The sequence below is a fragment of the Cherax quadricarinatus genome, chromosome 36, assembly GCF_038502225.1.
Source record: "Cherax quadricarinatus isolate ZL_2023a chromosome 36, ASM3850222v1, whole genome shotgun sequence".
Classification (NCBI taxonomy): domain Eukaryota; kingdom Metazoa; phylum Arthropoda; class Malacostraca; order Decapoda; family Parastacidae; genus Cherax; species Cherax quadricarinatus.
Window position 1 is genome coordinate 32,583,314 of NC_091327.1, and position 14,944 is coordinate 32,598,257.

The 14,944-nt window shown below is 45.8% G+C and overlaps 1 long non-coding RNA gene across 2 annotated transcripts in view; it reads left to right on the forward strand.

Moving 5' to 3' along the window:
- The window catches only part of LOC128691421 (uncharacterized), a 175,827-nt gene extending 166,179 nt beyond the window's left edge, over positions 1-9,648 (forward strand). Inside the window, exons 3-4 of one of the 2 annotated variants that reach the window (XR_008407427.2) lie at positions 9,166-9,208; positions 9,369-9,648. This is a non-coding gene — a long non-coding RNA (uncharacterized lncRNA). Of the gene's footprint in view, positions 1-9,165 lie in introns of both variants that reach the window. The other variant, XR_008407426.2, reaches the window with a different exon arrangement.
- Positions 9,649-14,944: the final 5,296 nt, after the last annotated feature.

Below are 14,944 nucleotides of genomic sequence, written 5' to 3' on the forward strand. Positions count from 1 at the left end.
TTTTGACCCTAAGAAAGAAGAGATTATATTTAAATCTTACTTGGAAGACAATCTTATTTGCTTTTATAAGATCCACAAGGAAACTAAACTAACAAAGTTGTTTTCCATGAAGAAATTGAATGTGGACCGGCAGAAGGAGATGAGGATGTATATTATAACATAATCATCAATCTTCTTGCAGAGGTTTAAAAGACGCATCAAAGAACTGTTGATGTAGTTACTGTTAAATAAACAAAATTATATTTTCAAGCATTTTTACATTTTACATTTTTATATTTTTAGTAATGATGAGTGAAGGAATTAGTAATTAGCAAGGATTTCACTTATTTGGTGGAGTAATTAATGCATTAAATGATCTCTGGATAATTAGATGAGTTTTTGTACCTCTGGCAGAGATTATATGAAGTATTAAGAATTAAGACACTGAAGGGGTGATTGTTCATGAGAGGATTGGAACTCGTGTGACAATGCTGATAAAGGAAAAAAAATTGCTGAATTTGAATCTCCAGCACAAGAAGAGGAGGAGGATACAATCTTGATAAAGGGGAAAGAAGAGAAGTCTAAAAGGCGCCGTTGTTAATGAGGTATGAATGAATTTTTATTTGAGGAAAATATTGACTAAATTATTAGCCCTCTGAAGATGCCAGTTTTATCATGTGGGGATGATGTCCCCAGAATCTGCTGTGAGCGAGGTATTTTTCTGAGAAGGATTTTAATGTAAGAATAATAAAGTTCATGATTGTTTCTGAAACGGTTAAAAAACTTTATTGGAGAAAATTTTGTGAGTCTGCGCGAAGTGTCTTTTGCAAAGGAGAAACACTTAATAAAGTGAATTATTGGTGCCCTGTCGGTCTTCTTCCTCAGACCGAACCTAATTACCCCCCATTCTCCCCTCCCCTATCCCATCCTCCCCATCCTCCCCTTTTTCCATTCCTCCTCCTCCCCACCCCTCCCTTTTGCCCTTCCTCTTTTTGGCCTTTGGGATTTCTCCCACAGGCGCGCTAGTTCCTAGGTAGGGGAAAGGACACTGGGGTCCATCCCATTCCGTTGAGGTTCTTGGCGGTGGCGTAGTTTGCCGTGGAATCTGGATTGCCTGGGGATGTCCCGATCCCTCTCCGGTATCCCGGAGTAGCTATGGGTATCTTTCGGGCGACGGGTGTATCTCTGGAAGCCACCTTTCGGATTCCGGGGGTGGTGGCCGAAGGAGGTATGCTTTGTGGTGGATATCCGGCCGCCCTCTCTTTTGTCCACCGAGGTAGCTCGGCAGATGTGAGGTTGCTATCCCGGATTGCTGGTTTACTGGCATGAAGGGTAGGGTATGGCACGGGTTCCATGCTGCATCTGCGCTACTAGCGGTGTTGAGGTCCTCTTGGGCGCGGAAGGAGATTTCCGGCCCTTTCATTCCTCCTAGGAACTATTCCTCCCCGCTCCCCCCTTTTTTTATTCTTTTTTTTATTTTTATTTTCTTTTCTTCTTTCTTTTTTTTTCTTAAAAACAAAAAGCAAAGGAGTAACCTAACCATGGCAGCCCTAGTCCATGAAACCACTACCCCCGGGCTCCTTCTTGATACCGCACCCCATTCTGACCCTGCCTTGTGTTTAGACCACTCTTCGGACACTCCTGATGCCCCTGTACCTCTTGCTGGTGCTGTTTCCTCACCCGCTTCAGGTACCGGGGCTTCGACTGACTCCTTCGATTTGTCTGAACTCCGCTCTCCTTTGACTATGCTTCCGGCTTCTCCCTCTACGGTACGGCAATTTTCGAATCGCCCGCCCATTTCATGCCGGACCAACTCCGGTCCTACTCCTAAACGCCAACGTCAATCTCCTGATGATGCTCCTTCGTTACCTTCTCATTCTACTCGGAAAAGACTGACACGTCAAGCACTCCCTCTCCACGCTCAGTTTCGGACCACACAATGGACTAAATTCTTTACTTTAAGACCAACTTCTTCTTCTGCCTACCTTTCTGACCATAGTATTGGCAAAGCGCTCCTGCGTCATGTTGGCAGAGATATTTCATTTCACGCTCTCAAGAGTGGTACGCGCATCGTCACTGTCCAGAATGCTACCCAAGCTCATGATCTTTCTCTCCTTTCGAATATCGATACTACTCCTATCACTATTGAAAACCATCTTTCTCTCAATTCTTGTAGTGGTACTGTCATTCTGCCCCATACCATAGTCCAACAGAATTTCCAGTCATGTGGCAATGACATTTTTGAACAGCTGGAACTTCAGAATCTCCCAATCCTCAAAGTAGACACTTATGTCCTTCCTGCCCGGGGGAGGAGACGTTACCCTTGCAATGTGGCTCATTTAACTTTTGACAGCCGAGAACTCCCGTCCTCTGTATATGTCGCGGGACATCAGTTACAAGTTCGAAAGGTGATACCTACACTGCAACAATGTAGAAATTGCTGGCGTTTTGGTCACCCAGCGAAATATTGCAGATCTATGGCCGAATGCCCAGTCTGTGGTGCCGACGACCATTCTAATACATCTTGCAGTCAACCTCCGTCTTGCCTTAATTGTAATGAAGCTCACCCTTCATACTCCCGCCGTTGCCAGGTCTACTTAAATGAACGTGAAATCCGTTGCCTCAAAGAGGCAGAAGGTCTCCCTTATGCTATGGCAGTTACTCATCTCCGCCTCCAAGGGAGACTACCCCGTGTTTCTTATTCTCGTGTTTCCAAACAACCCCCCACTTCTGGGGTCCCATCTTCTGCAGCCTCCTCTGTTGTTACCCCTCCCATAGCCACTACGACATCTAATCCTTTTGCTGTCCTTGGCTCTGACGTCACGACTACAACTCAGTCTGTTCTCACATCTTCGTGTCCTTCCTCACAAGCCCCAGTATCGACAAGACCTCGTACGACACCTAATTCCAATTGCCCCTCTACACAGAAGTCCAAAAAATCCACATTGCTCAAATCTTCTTTGCCCCTTCCTTCCCTTCTTCCACCTCCACACTTTACCTTTCCAGTCTCTGTACCTTGTTCTTCCCCTCTCTCTGGCTCTATTACAAGTGTGGAGATTCACCCTCCTCCTGGTACTATGCCTTCCACCCCCGTCCCCTCCCAAGTTTCTCCCTCTTCTGCCACCTCCCAGGTTTCTGCCTCTTCTGTCCCCCCCTACACTTCATCTCCAGTCCCTTACACTCTTCTCTCCCCCTCTACTTTGGTACAGTCCATTACTGTCCCAATCTTTACTCACCCTCCTCCTTCTATCTCCAATATGGTCTCCCATACATCTTTGACTTCAGAAACACTTGAAGCCATTTCAGAATATATTGCAGAGACTAAACCTTCAATGGACACTGATTCACTTCCTGTTCCTTCTCTTCCCTCTCCTCCATCTTCACAACCCCATTCTTCGCAACGCTCCGTTCCTTCGCTACTTGAACATCTTCCAATGCCACCACACGTTGACTTTTCTAACCCCTCTAGTCCGTAGGTGCCTTTACCTACAGATTCCTGATCTTTTCTTCATCGCCAATCATGGCCTATTTACAGTGGAATATCCGCGGCCTCAGGGGTAATCGGGGTGAGCTTCAGATGTTGCTTTCCAGGTTTTCCCCTGTTGGTGCTTGCTTACAAGAACCAAAATTACACTCGGCTGTTTTCCAACCTATCTCAGGCTATAATTTATTGTATTCTTCGGATCCTTTCTCAGATGGGACCTTTAATGAAAGTGCCCTTCTTCTACGCAATGATATTCCGTACTGTCAACTATTTGTCCATACCTCGCTGCATTACACTGCAGCCCGTATCCACTTGAATAAGTGGTTTACAATATGTTCTTTATAACTTTCTCCTTCTCGAGCATTTTCTATCCCAGACTTTGCCTTTCTTGTTTCATCCTTACCACCACCACTTCTGTTACTTGGTGATTTTAATGCCCACCATTTCCTCTGGGGGGGGTCTCATTGTGACTCACGTGGCATTCAGTTGGAGGCTTTTCTCGCCTCTCACCCCCTCCATGTTTTAAATACGGGTACTCCCACCCATTTTGATCCTCGTACTCATACTCTCTCTTGCATCGATCTATCAGTCTGCTCTTCCTCCACTGCACTGGACTTCACCTGGTCTGTTCTACCAGACTTACATGACAGCGATCATTTTCCGATCATTCTTACTTCTCCTTCCTATTCACCACCTTTCCGTAGCCCTCGCTGGCAATTTGATCGGGCAAATTGGGATCTTTACTCACACCTCACTGCTTTTAGTGAGGTTCCTTCTTCATCCTCCATTGATGAGCTCCTACACATCTTCTCGACATCAGTTTATACCGCAGCTTCTCATTGTATACCCCAAACCTCAGGCAGGCATTCTCAGAAGTGCGTGCCTTGGAGGTCTCCTGCTTGTGCTCGTGCAGTACGTTTGAAACGTGCTGCATGGGGCAGATACCAGTACAATAGAACCGCTGAGAGACTTGTTGATTTTAAGCAGAAGCGTGCGATCGCTTGCAGTGTCATCCGTGAAGCTAAACGCACTTGTTGGCGAGACTATGTTTCCACCATCACCTCTGCTTCTTCTATGAGTGCAGTCTGGAAAAAAGTGAGGAAATTGAGTGGTAAATACTCTCCTGACCCGGCTCCTGTTCTACGGGTCACTGGTGTTGATATAGCAAACCCTCTCGACGTTGCCATTGAACTTGGCACACATCTTGTCTGTATTTCCCGAGGGCTCCATCTCTGCCCCTCGTTTCTTTCCTCAAAGTCTGCCAGAGAGTTAGTACCCTTGGACTTTTCTTCTCTCAGAGAAGAACAGTATAATGTGCCTTTTACACTTCAAGAACTGGAGGCAACGCTCTCAGCTTGCCGATCATCGGCAGCTGGGCCTGATGACATTCATATTCGTATGTTACAACATTTACATCGGTCAGCCCTTGTAGTCCTCTTACACCTCTTCAATCTTATTTGGGCACAAGGAGTTCTTCCCCAGCTGTGGAAATCTGCCATTGTTCTCCCTTTCCGCAAACCGGGTACTACAGGACATGATGCCTCCCACTATCGCCCCATCGCTCTTATTAGTGCAGTTTGCAAAGTGATGGAACGCCTCGTAAATCGACGTTTAATGTGGTATTTAGAGAGTCACAACAGTCTCTCCGCTAGTCAATATGGCTTTCGTAAGGGTCGTTCTACCATAGACCCCTTACTACGCTTGGATACGTATGTTCGTAATGCCTTTGCGAATAATCACTCAGTTATTGCCATATTTTTTGACCTTGAGAAGGCATATGACACAACTTGGAGGTATAATATTTTGGCCCAGGCCCATTCCTTAGGCCTCCGAGGCAATCTACCATCCTTCCTTAAGAACTTTTTAACTGACAGACATTTCCGTGTTCGAGTCAATAATGTTCTTTCCCCGGACTTCGTCCAAGCTGAAGGTGTCCCTCAGGGATGTGTTCTAAGCACAACACTTTTTCTCCTTGCTATAAATGATTTGGCCTCTGTTCTTCCACCCAATATTTGGTCATCACTCTATGTTGATGACTTCGCTATTGCTTGTGCAGGCGCTGACTGTCACCTTATTGCAGTTTCTCTCCAGCATGCGGTCGACCGTGTTTCCACTTGGGCCACCACACATGGGTTTAAATTTTCAAGTACCAAAACTCACCAAATTACTTTCACTAGACGCTCTGTTATCTCCGATCATCCTTTGTATCTCTATGGCTCCCGTATCCCCGAACGTGATACAGTCAGGTTTCTAGGCCTTCTCTTTGACCGTCGGTTATCCTGGAAACCTCACATTACATCTCTGAAGGCAACTTGTCACAGCCGGCTGAACCTTCTTAAAACCCTTGCTCATCTTTCCTGGGGAGTTGATCGTCGAACTCTGCTTCGCCTACATTCAGCCCTCGTTTTATCGAAACTCGATTATGGTGACCAGATTTATTCTGTGGCCTCTCCTGCTACTCTCTCTAGCCTTAACTCTATCCATCACCAAGGCTTACGTTTGTGCCTTGGTGCTTTTCGCTCTTCCCCTGTTGAGAGCCTCTATACAGAAGCAAATGTTCCATCCTTGTCTGATCGCCGTGATGCCCATTGCCTTCGCTACTATGTACGCTCTCACGATCTACACAATCCTTCCATTTATAGAATGGTCACCAATATTAGTAGACATTCTTTATTCGTTCGCCGCCCCTGTTTTCTCTGTCCCTTTTCTCTTCGCCTACATTCACTCTTGTCTTCCCTTCAGTTACCACCTTTATATGTTCATGTAGCATCTCACTTTTCCCTACCCCCCTGGGAAGTTCCAGCTGTTCGGGTCTGTTCTTTCTCGCTCCCTTGCTCGAAAGCTCAACTGCCTACGGTAGCTTCCCGCTTTCTTTTTCTTGATCACTTCCACTCCCATTCTCATGCCACTGCTGTGTACACAGATGGCTCTAAGTTTTCAGACGGCGTCGGATTCGCAGCAGTGTTTCCGGACAGCATCGTACGGGGGCATTTACTATCTTCAGCTAGCATTTTTACTGCTGAACTGTATGCCATTCTTGCAGCACTTATTCGTATCGCATCTATGCCTGTGTCATCATTTGTAGTAGTCTCAGACTCCCTTAGTGCTCTACAGGCTATACGAAAATTTGATACATCTCATTCCCTAGTTCTCCGTATCCAACTTTGGCTACGCCGTATCTCTACCAAACATAAAGATATTGTTTTTTGTTGGGTCCCTGGTCATGTCGACGTACAGGGCAATGAACAGGCAGACACTGCTGCGCGGTCAGCAGTACATGACCTACCAATTTCCTATCGAGGTGTTCCATTTCTGGACTATTTTGCTGCAATAGCTACCCACCTTCGCACCCGTTGGCAACAACGTTGGTCAACTCTGCTCGGTAACAAACTTCATTCTTTTAAACCGAGCATAGGTTACTGGCCGTCTTCTTGTCATCAATGCCGAGGTTGGGAGACCACTCTCTCCCGCCTTCGCATTGGCCACACTCGTCTTACTCATGGGTATCTCATGGAGGGGCACCCTGTTCCTCTCTGTGAGCAGTGTCAAGTTCCAGTATCGATTAGCCACATTCTGTTAGACTGCCCTCTCTATCAACGAGCACGCAGAATTTACCTCCAACGTCGTCTTCATTCTACTACTCTCTCTTTACCTTCCCTTAGTCTCAAAGGTATCAGGGTATCACTGGGCATGACAACCAACTGCTGAATCGGTCGAAAGATGCCGCTAACATAAGTATAATCAAAGTGAGCAACTCTTCGACTTCAGGTGGATTTTGTGGGATGAGAGATTTTAGGTATTTCATACCTTCATATACATCTTTTAGAGGTAAAAAAGCTAGAGCATCAATCATACGAGAAAACAAATGAAACATAGCATTACTATTAAATGTTCTGTGTTGCGAGACCCATTTCCTGGATCTTTCTCCACGAGACTGCATGAGATAGAAACCATCTTGGGGCTCCACATCGAGACTAAATACTGCAAAAATAGCTCTCATTACGCTGTCTTACTCAATTACCACACTTTGCTCATTGATATCGTAGTTCAGCCTGAAAGAGTTCTTCGTAAGTGGCACGGGTCATAATTGGTAGTAGTAGTTGTAACACCGAAGGGTACAAGGATGATAGAGCTGTTTGTTTGGAGCCATAGCAAAATTACCATCCATTAGAATGCGGTTGTTTACATTTGGTTTGTCAAAGAGTATACACTCCATGCAATTGGGGCCGATAATCTGAGTAAACTATGTTGGAATTTAACCAACGGCCGACGTGGGGTAGGCCGTTGTTTGCGAAGAGTTAGTTTGAAAGCATCAGCAGTGCTTGTACTTCTACACTGACTCACACCATGACGAAAGATCTGAGCTGGCTAGTCTCGAGTGTTGGCAGCTTGATCTTTCGTCCAGTTGTGAATTTTTGCAAGGTGAATGTGAGACTGATCAGGGGCATGCTTGGATCTTTTAACACATTTCCAGATAATTTTGGTTTTGCACGTGACGTGTCTGGTATACTTATATCCACAATAGCAGATTTTTTGAACCACGCTCATTACTGTCGATAATTTGCATGGCCGTGGCTGTTAAAATTATTTTTCGCCAAAAACATGTATTGTTGATCCAAAACTGAAGCAAACACAGAGCTTTTCAATATTAAGGGTGTTTCCTTTTTAAGGTTACTAATAGACAATACAAAGACAGGGTTATACATAGTTCACCCCAATATGACCTCGCTAGAGAGAGAGTTACATATATTTCACCTCAACATGACCTCACACTAAACTTTTTGACCATCTTTTTCCTGTGACTTTTTCTTGTGGCTTTTTCCTGTGACTTTTTTTTTGAGACTTCTTTCCTGTGAATTTTCCTTGATTCATTAGAAGTGAGAAATGTATTTATTTAATTTTGAGTGAACGTGTTCTAATGACAGGGGGATCTGATGGAACTTAAATGTAGGAGATAAGAATTTTTTTAAACTAAAGTAATAATTGAAAGATGTGTGGGACCTAACCTGATTGAACATGATGGTGGGAATTGTCAAGAAGTGATATAACATTTATATCAGCTTTTCAGAGGTGACAATGTGTTTAAATAATGTATAGAATAATGTGCTGAAACTCGGATGAAACATGTAAAGATTTTTTTTTTTATGAATGTGTAATACTTGAGAAAGGTTAAGTTTGATTGGAAGAGAAGACAAATGAAGGTGAATTATAGAAAATGAATGCTAAAAGGCATTCACACTCGAAGGAGATATTTCAACAGAGATGTTTGTAGAAGGATGTGTGAAGGATGTGGTTGTTTATTCACCAAGATGGAAGTGGAAATGGATTAGCGAGTACATAGACGCACAGTGAAAAAAATGAACTTTTCTCAATGTGAAAAGATCTTCCTGAAATTTTTAGACTTGGATACATATTTTGGAAGGAGAATGTGGAATACTTAATGAATATATAATTATGAGAGGGTTTTATAATGGATACTGCAGGAACTAGTTAAAGAAAATTTAAACAAATTGGTGAAGGTGTGGTGTGATTGTTCACTTGGATGTATGATAGAATTTGGGTAAAATATCAATAAGAGGTGACTTAATTCAGAGGAAATTGCTGTGTTATTTTTTCACAGGAAGTTTAATATTGGAGAATGTGTGTGGGAAGGGGGGAAAGGAGTTAGATTTTAATAAGAGTAAATATTTTTTCTTTCATAGGGGAAGATGTATGGAGTCTTGGGAGGAAAGTTAGTCCTGAAAGGTAGGTGAAGACAGTTCATGTGATGCATGCTGTTGTGATGAGTATTCTAGTTTGAGAGGACTGAGATGTTTGTTTGCATTTCCTCGGATTAAAATGAAACAAGTTTGATCAGGAATAGTCTCTTCCCTCTTCCTCCTTTTCGGTGTCCTGTCTGATGAAGGTGGATATCATCATTTTGTGGAAGGATCTTAACACATCGTCCTCCTGTGAGAGAGACCATAAACACATCTGTATGAGGCGTTGAGTCAAAATTCATTTCATTTATCGTCAAAGAAGAGGACATTCTTTTTTGAGAATTCAAGAAAGATGAATCTTCAAGAATATCAACAAATTATGTATGTAAATCAGTGTGTTATGTTAATACATGAAGATCTAGTCAACAATGAAAACGATGAATAGAATGAAATTATATACTGATGTATCTAGCCATATTATACAAGTAAATACAGTATTTTTTCAAAAAATTTAATTGTATTTAAACAAAGTACTTTGTAAATACATTTATTTTGGATGTTTTTAACTAATAAATAAATAGTGATGTAAATTATTTGTAAAAATATACTATGTAACAGATGTGGAAAATCTATATGAATTTTGTACATTGGAATAATTTGGCTACATTAAAGAATGAAAAACAGATTCCCTACAAAAGGCCATTATGTGATACTGAATGGAGGATATACTTGTGTAAGTCATCGACACCATGCCTAACTCTTCTAGGGTAGGGTAGGTGCCTGAGCCCGAGCCTTTAGCTCATAAGACTGTCATTCCCATTAGCCCCCTTGGGGCGGGGATGACAGACCAGAGAGGCCTAGCTTGTGGCTAGGCCTGGGGACAGTTGGTCCCAAAGATGAGGAGGTACTTGTGCCTCCTCCCATGGGAGACTTAGGTCTCAGACACTCCTTAAAGAGGGAGCCAAGGCCGGGCCACCACTTGGACAAGGCCCGGGCCGGGAGAATACCGGCTAATCTTTAACTAACTACTTGTGTAAGTGATATGACAGCAAAGAAAAAGTAAGAATTTTAATCTCGCACTAATTGTATTCAATAAGGGGTTAAAGGTTATATTTATCCATTGATATGGCTTATTGCACTATAATACAAAAAAAATGTATGAACTATTGTCAAAGATATGGAATAATAGATCTGTGTGTTAATATATGGAGAATAAGATCAATGAGCTTTATATAAGGAACAAAAGTAATGAACTTCCCTTACAAATCTAAGTATAATGGAGGAACTTTCAATATGGAGTTAAAGGAATGATTACGAGAGATAAACGATAATGTTGAGGGTGTGGATATGACCTCACTCAGGTGGAGTGGACTAGACTTCCTCAGGGTAAGAGCCCTCACTCAGGTAGAGTGGACTAGACTTCCTCAGGGTAAGAGTCCTCGCTCATGTAGGGCGGACTAGACTTCCTCAGGGTAAGAGCCCTCACTCAGGTGGAGTCGACTAGACTTCCTCAGGGTAAGAGCCCTCACTCAGGTAGAGACTAGACTTCCTCAGGGTAAGAGTCCTCGCTCATGTAGGGCGGACTAGACTTCCTCAGGGTAAGAGTCCTCGCTCATGTAGGGCGGACTAGACTTCCTCAGGGTAAGAGCCCTCACTCAGGTGGAGTCGACTAGACTTCCTCAGGGTAAGAGCCCTCACTCAGGTAGAGACTAGACTTCCTCAGGGTAAGAGTCCTCGCTCATGTAGGGCGGACTAGACTTCCTCAGGGTAAGAGCCCTCACTCAGGTAGAGTGGACTAGACTTCCTCAGGGTAAGAGCCCTCACTCAGGTAGAGTGGACTAGACTTCCTCAGGGTAAGAGTCCTCACTCATGTAGGGCGGACTAGACTTCCTCAGGGTAAGAGTCCTCGCTCATGTAGGGCGGACTAGACTTCCTCAGGGTAAGAGTCCTCGATCTTGTAGGGCGGACTAGACTTCCTCAGGGTAAGAGTCCTCGCTCTTGTAGGGCGGACTAGACTTCCTCAGGGTAAGAGTCCTCGCTCGTGAAGGGTGGACTATACTTCCTCAGGGTAAGTGTCCTCGCTCATGTAGGGTGGACTAGACTTCCTCAGGGTAAGAGTCCTCGCTCATGTAAGGAGGACTAGACTTCCTCAGGGTAAGAGTTCTCGCTCATATAGGGTGGACTAGACTTCCTCAGGGTAAGAGTCCTCGCTCTTGTAGGGCGGACTAGACTTCCTCAGGGTAAGAGTATTCGCACAGGTAGGGCGGACTAGACTTCCTCAGGGTAAGAGTCCTCGCTCATGTAGGGCGGACTAGACTTCCTCAGGTTAAGAGTCCTCGATCTTGTAGGGCGGACTAGACTTCCTCAGGGTAAGAGTCCTCGCTCTTGTAGGGCGGACTAGACTTCCTCAGGGTAAGAGTCCTCGCTCGTGAAGGGTGGACTATACTTCCTCAGGGTAAGTGTCCTCGCTCATGTAGGGTGGACTAGACTTCCTCAGGGTAAGAGTCCTCGCTCATGTAAGGAGGACTAGACTTCCTCAGGGTAAGAGTCATCGCTCATGTTGGGTGGACTAGACTTCCTCAGGGTAAGAGTCCTCACTCAGGTAGAGTGGACTAGACTTCCTCAGGGTAAGAGTTCTCGCTCATATAGGGTGGACTAGACTTCCTCAGGGTAAGAGTCCTCGCTCTTGTAGGGCGGACTAGACTTCCTCAGGGTAAGAGTATTCGCACAGGTAGGGCGGACTAGACTTCCTCAGGGTAAGAGTCCTCGCTCTTGTAGGGCGGACTAGACTTTCTGAGGGTAAGATTTCTCGCTCATGTAGGGCGGACTAGACTTCCTCAGGGTAAGAGTCCTCGCTCTTGTAGGGCGGACTAGACTTCCTCAGGGTAAGAGTATTCGCACAGGTAGGGCGGACTAGACTTCCTCAGGGTAAGAGTCCTCGCTCTTGTAGGGCGGACTAGACTTTCTGAGGGTAAGATTTCTCGCTCATGTAGGGCGGACTAGACTTCCTCAGGGTAAGAGTCCTCGCTCTTGTAGGGTGAACTAGACTTCCTCAGGGTAAGAGTTCTCGCTCATGTAGGGAGGAACAGACTTCCTCAGGGTAAGAGTCCTCGCTCATGTAGGGTGGACTAGATTTCCTCAGGGTAAGAGTCTTCACTCAGGTAAAGTGGACCAGACTTCCTCAGGGTAAGAGTCCTCGCTCATGTAGGGCGGACTAGACTTCCTCAGGGTAAGAGTATTCGCACAGGTAGGGTGGATTAGACTTCCACAGGGTAAGAGTCCTCGCTCTTGTAGGGCGGACTAGACTTTCTGAGGGTAAGATTTCTCGCTCATGTAGGGCGGACTAGACTTCCTCAAGGTAAGAGTCCTCGCTCTTGTAGGGTGAACTAGACTTCCTCAGGGTAAGAGTTCTCGCTCATGTAGGGCGGACTAGACTTCCTCAAGGTAAGAGTCCTCGCTCACGTAGGGTGGATTAGACTTCCTCAGGGTAAGAGTCCTCCCTCATGTAGGGTGGACTAGACTACCTCAGGGTAAGAGTCCTCACTTAGGGAAGGTGGACTAAACTTCCTTAGGGTAAGAGTCGTTGCTCCTATAGGATGGACTAGACTTCCTCAGGGTAAGAGTCCTCGCTCATGTAGGGCGGACTAGACTTCCTTAGGGTAAGAGTCCTCGCTCTTGTAGGGTGGACTAGACTCCCTCAGGGTAAGAGTCCTCGCTCATGCAGGTCGGACTAGACTTCCTCAGGGTAAGAGTCCTCGCTCATGTAGGGTGGACTAGACTTCCTCTAGGTAAGAGTCCTCACTCAGGGGTGGTGGACTAGACTTCGTCAGGGTAAGAGTCCTCACTCATGCAAGGCGGACTAGACTTCCTCAGGGTAAGAGTCCTCGCACATGTAGGGTGGACTAGTCTTCCTCAAGGTAAGAGTCCTCACTCAGGGGTGGTGGACTAGACTTCCTCAGGGTAAGAGTCCTCACTCAGGGAAGGTGAACTAGACTTCCTCAGGGTAAGAGTCCTCACTCAGGGAAGGTGAACTAGACTTCCTCAGGGTAAGAGTCCTCACCCAGGGAAGGTGAACTAGACTTCCTCAGGGTAAAAGTCCTCACTCAGGGAAGGTGAACTAGACGTCCTCAGGGTAAGAGTTCTCACTCAGGGAAGATGAACTAGATTTCCTCAGGGTAAGAGTCCTCACTCATATAGGGTGGACTAGACTTCCTCAGGGTAAGAGTCCTAACTCAGGGAAGGTGAACTAGACTTCCTCAGGGTAAGAGTCCTCACTCAGGGAAGGTGAACTAGACTTCCTCAGGGTAAGAGTCCTCACACAGGGAAGGTGAACTAGACTTCCTCATGGTAAGAGTCCTCACTCAGGTAGAGTGGACTAGACTTCCTCAGGGGTAAGAGTCCTCGCTCATGTAGGGTGCAATAGACTTCCTCAGGGTAAGAGTCCTCACTCAGGGAAAGTGAACTAGACTTCCTCATAGTAAGATTCCTAGGTTAGGTGGAGTGGACTAGACTTCCTCAGGGGTAAGAGTCCTCGCTCATGTTGGGTGGACTAGACATTCTCAGGGTAAGAGTCCTCGCTCATGTAGGGTGGACTAGACTTCCTCAGGGTAAGAGTCTTCACTCAGGTAGAATGGACTAGACTTCCTCAGAGTAAGAGTCTTCGCTCATGTAGGGAGGACTAGACTTCCTCAGGGTAAGAGTCCTCGCTTATGTAGGGGGAACTAGACTTCCTCAGGGTAAGAGTCATCGCTCATGTTGGGTGGACTAGACTTCCTCAGGGTAAGAGTCCTCGCTCTTGTAGGGCGGACTAGACTTCCTGAGAGTAAGATTTCTCGCTCATGTAGGGTGGACTAGACTTCCTCAGGGTAAGAGTCCTCGCTCATGTAGCGTGGAATAGACTTCCTCAGGGTAAGAGTCCTCACTCAGGTAGAGTGGACCAGACTTCCTCAGGGTAAGAGTCCTCGCTCATATTGGGTGGACTAGACTTCCTCAGGGTAAGAGTCCTCGCTCATGTAGGGTGGACTAGACTTCCTCAGGGTAAGAGTCCTCGCTCATATTGGGTGGACCAGACTTCCTCAGGGTAAGAGTCCTCGCTCATATTGGGTGGACTAGACTTCGTCAGGGTAAGAGTCCTCGCTCATGTAGGGTGGACTAGACTTCCTCAGGGTAGGAGTCCTCGCTCGTGTAGGGTGGACTAGACTTCCTCAGGGTAAGAGTCCTCGCTCATGTAAGGCGGACTAGACTTCCTCAGGGTAAGAGTCCTCGATCATATAGGGTGAACTAGACTTCCTCAGGGTAAGAGTCCTCCCCATGTAGGGTGGACTAGACTTCCTCAGGGTAAGAGTCCTCGCTCATGTAGGGCGGACTAGACTTCCTTAGGGTAAGAGTCCTCGCTCATGTAGGGTTGACTAGACTTCCTCAGGGTAAGAGTCCTCGCTCATGTAGATTGGACTAGACTTCCTCAGGGTGAGAGTCCTCACTCAGGGAAGGTGAACTAGACTTCCTCAGGGTAAGAGTCCTCACTCATGTACGGCGGACTAGACTTCCTCAGGGTAAGAGTCCTCGCTCATGTAGGGTGGACTAGACTTTCTCAAGGTAAGAGTCCTCACTCAGGGGTGGTGGACTAGACTTCTTCAGGGTAAGAGTCCTCACTCAGGGGAGGTGAACTAGACTTCCTCAGGGTAAGATTCCTCACTCGGGGAAGGTGAACTAGACTTTCTCAGGGTAAGAGTCTTCACTCATGGAAGGTGAACTAGACTTCCTCAGGGTAAGAGTCCTCATT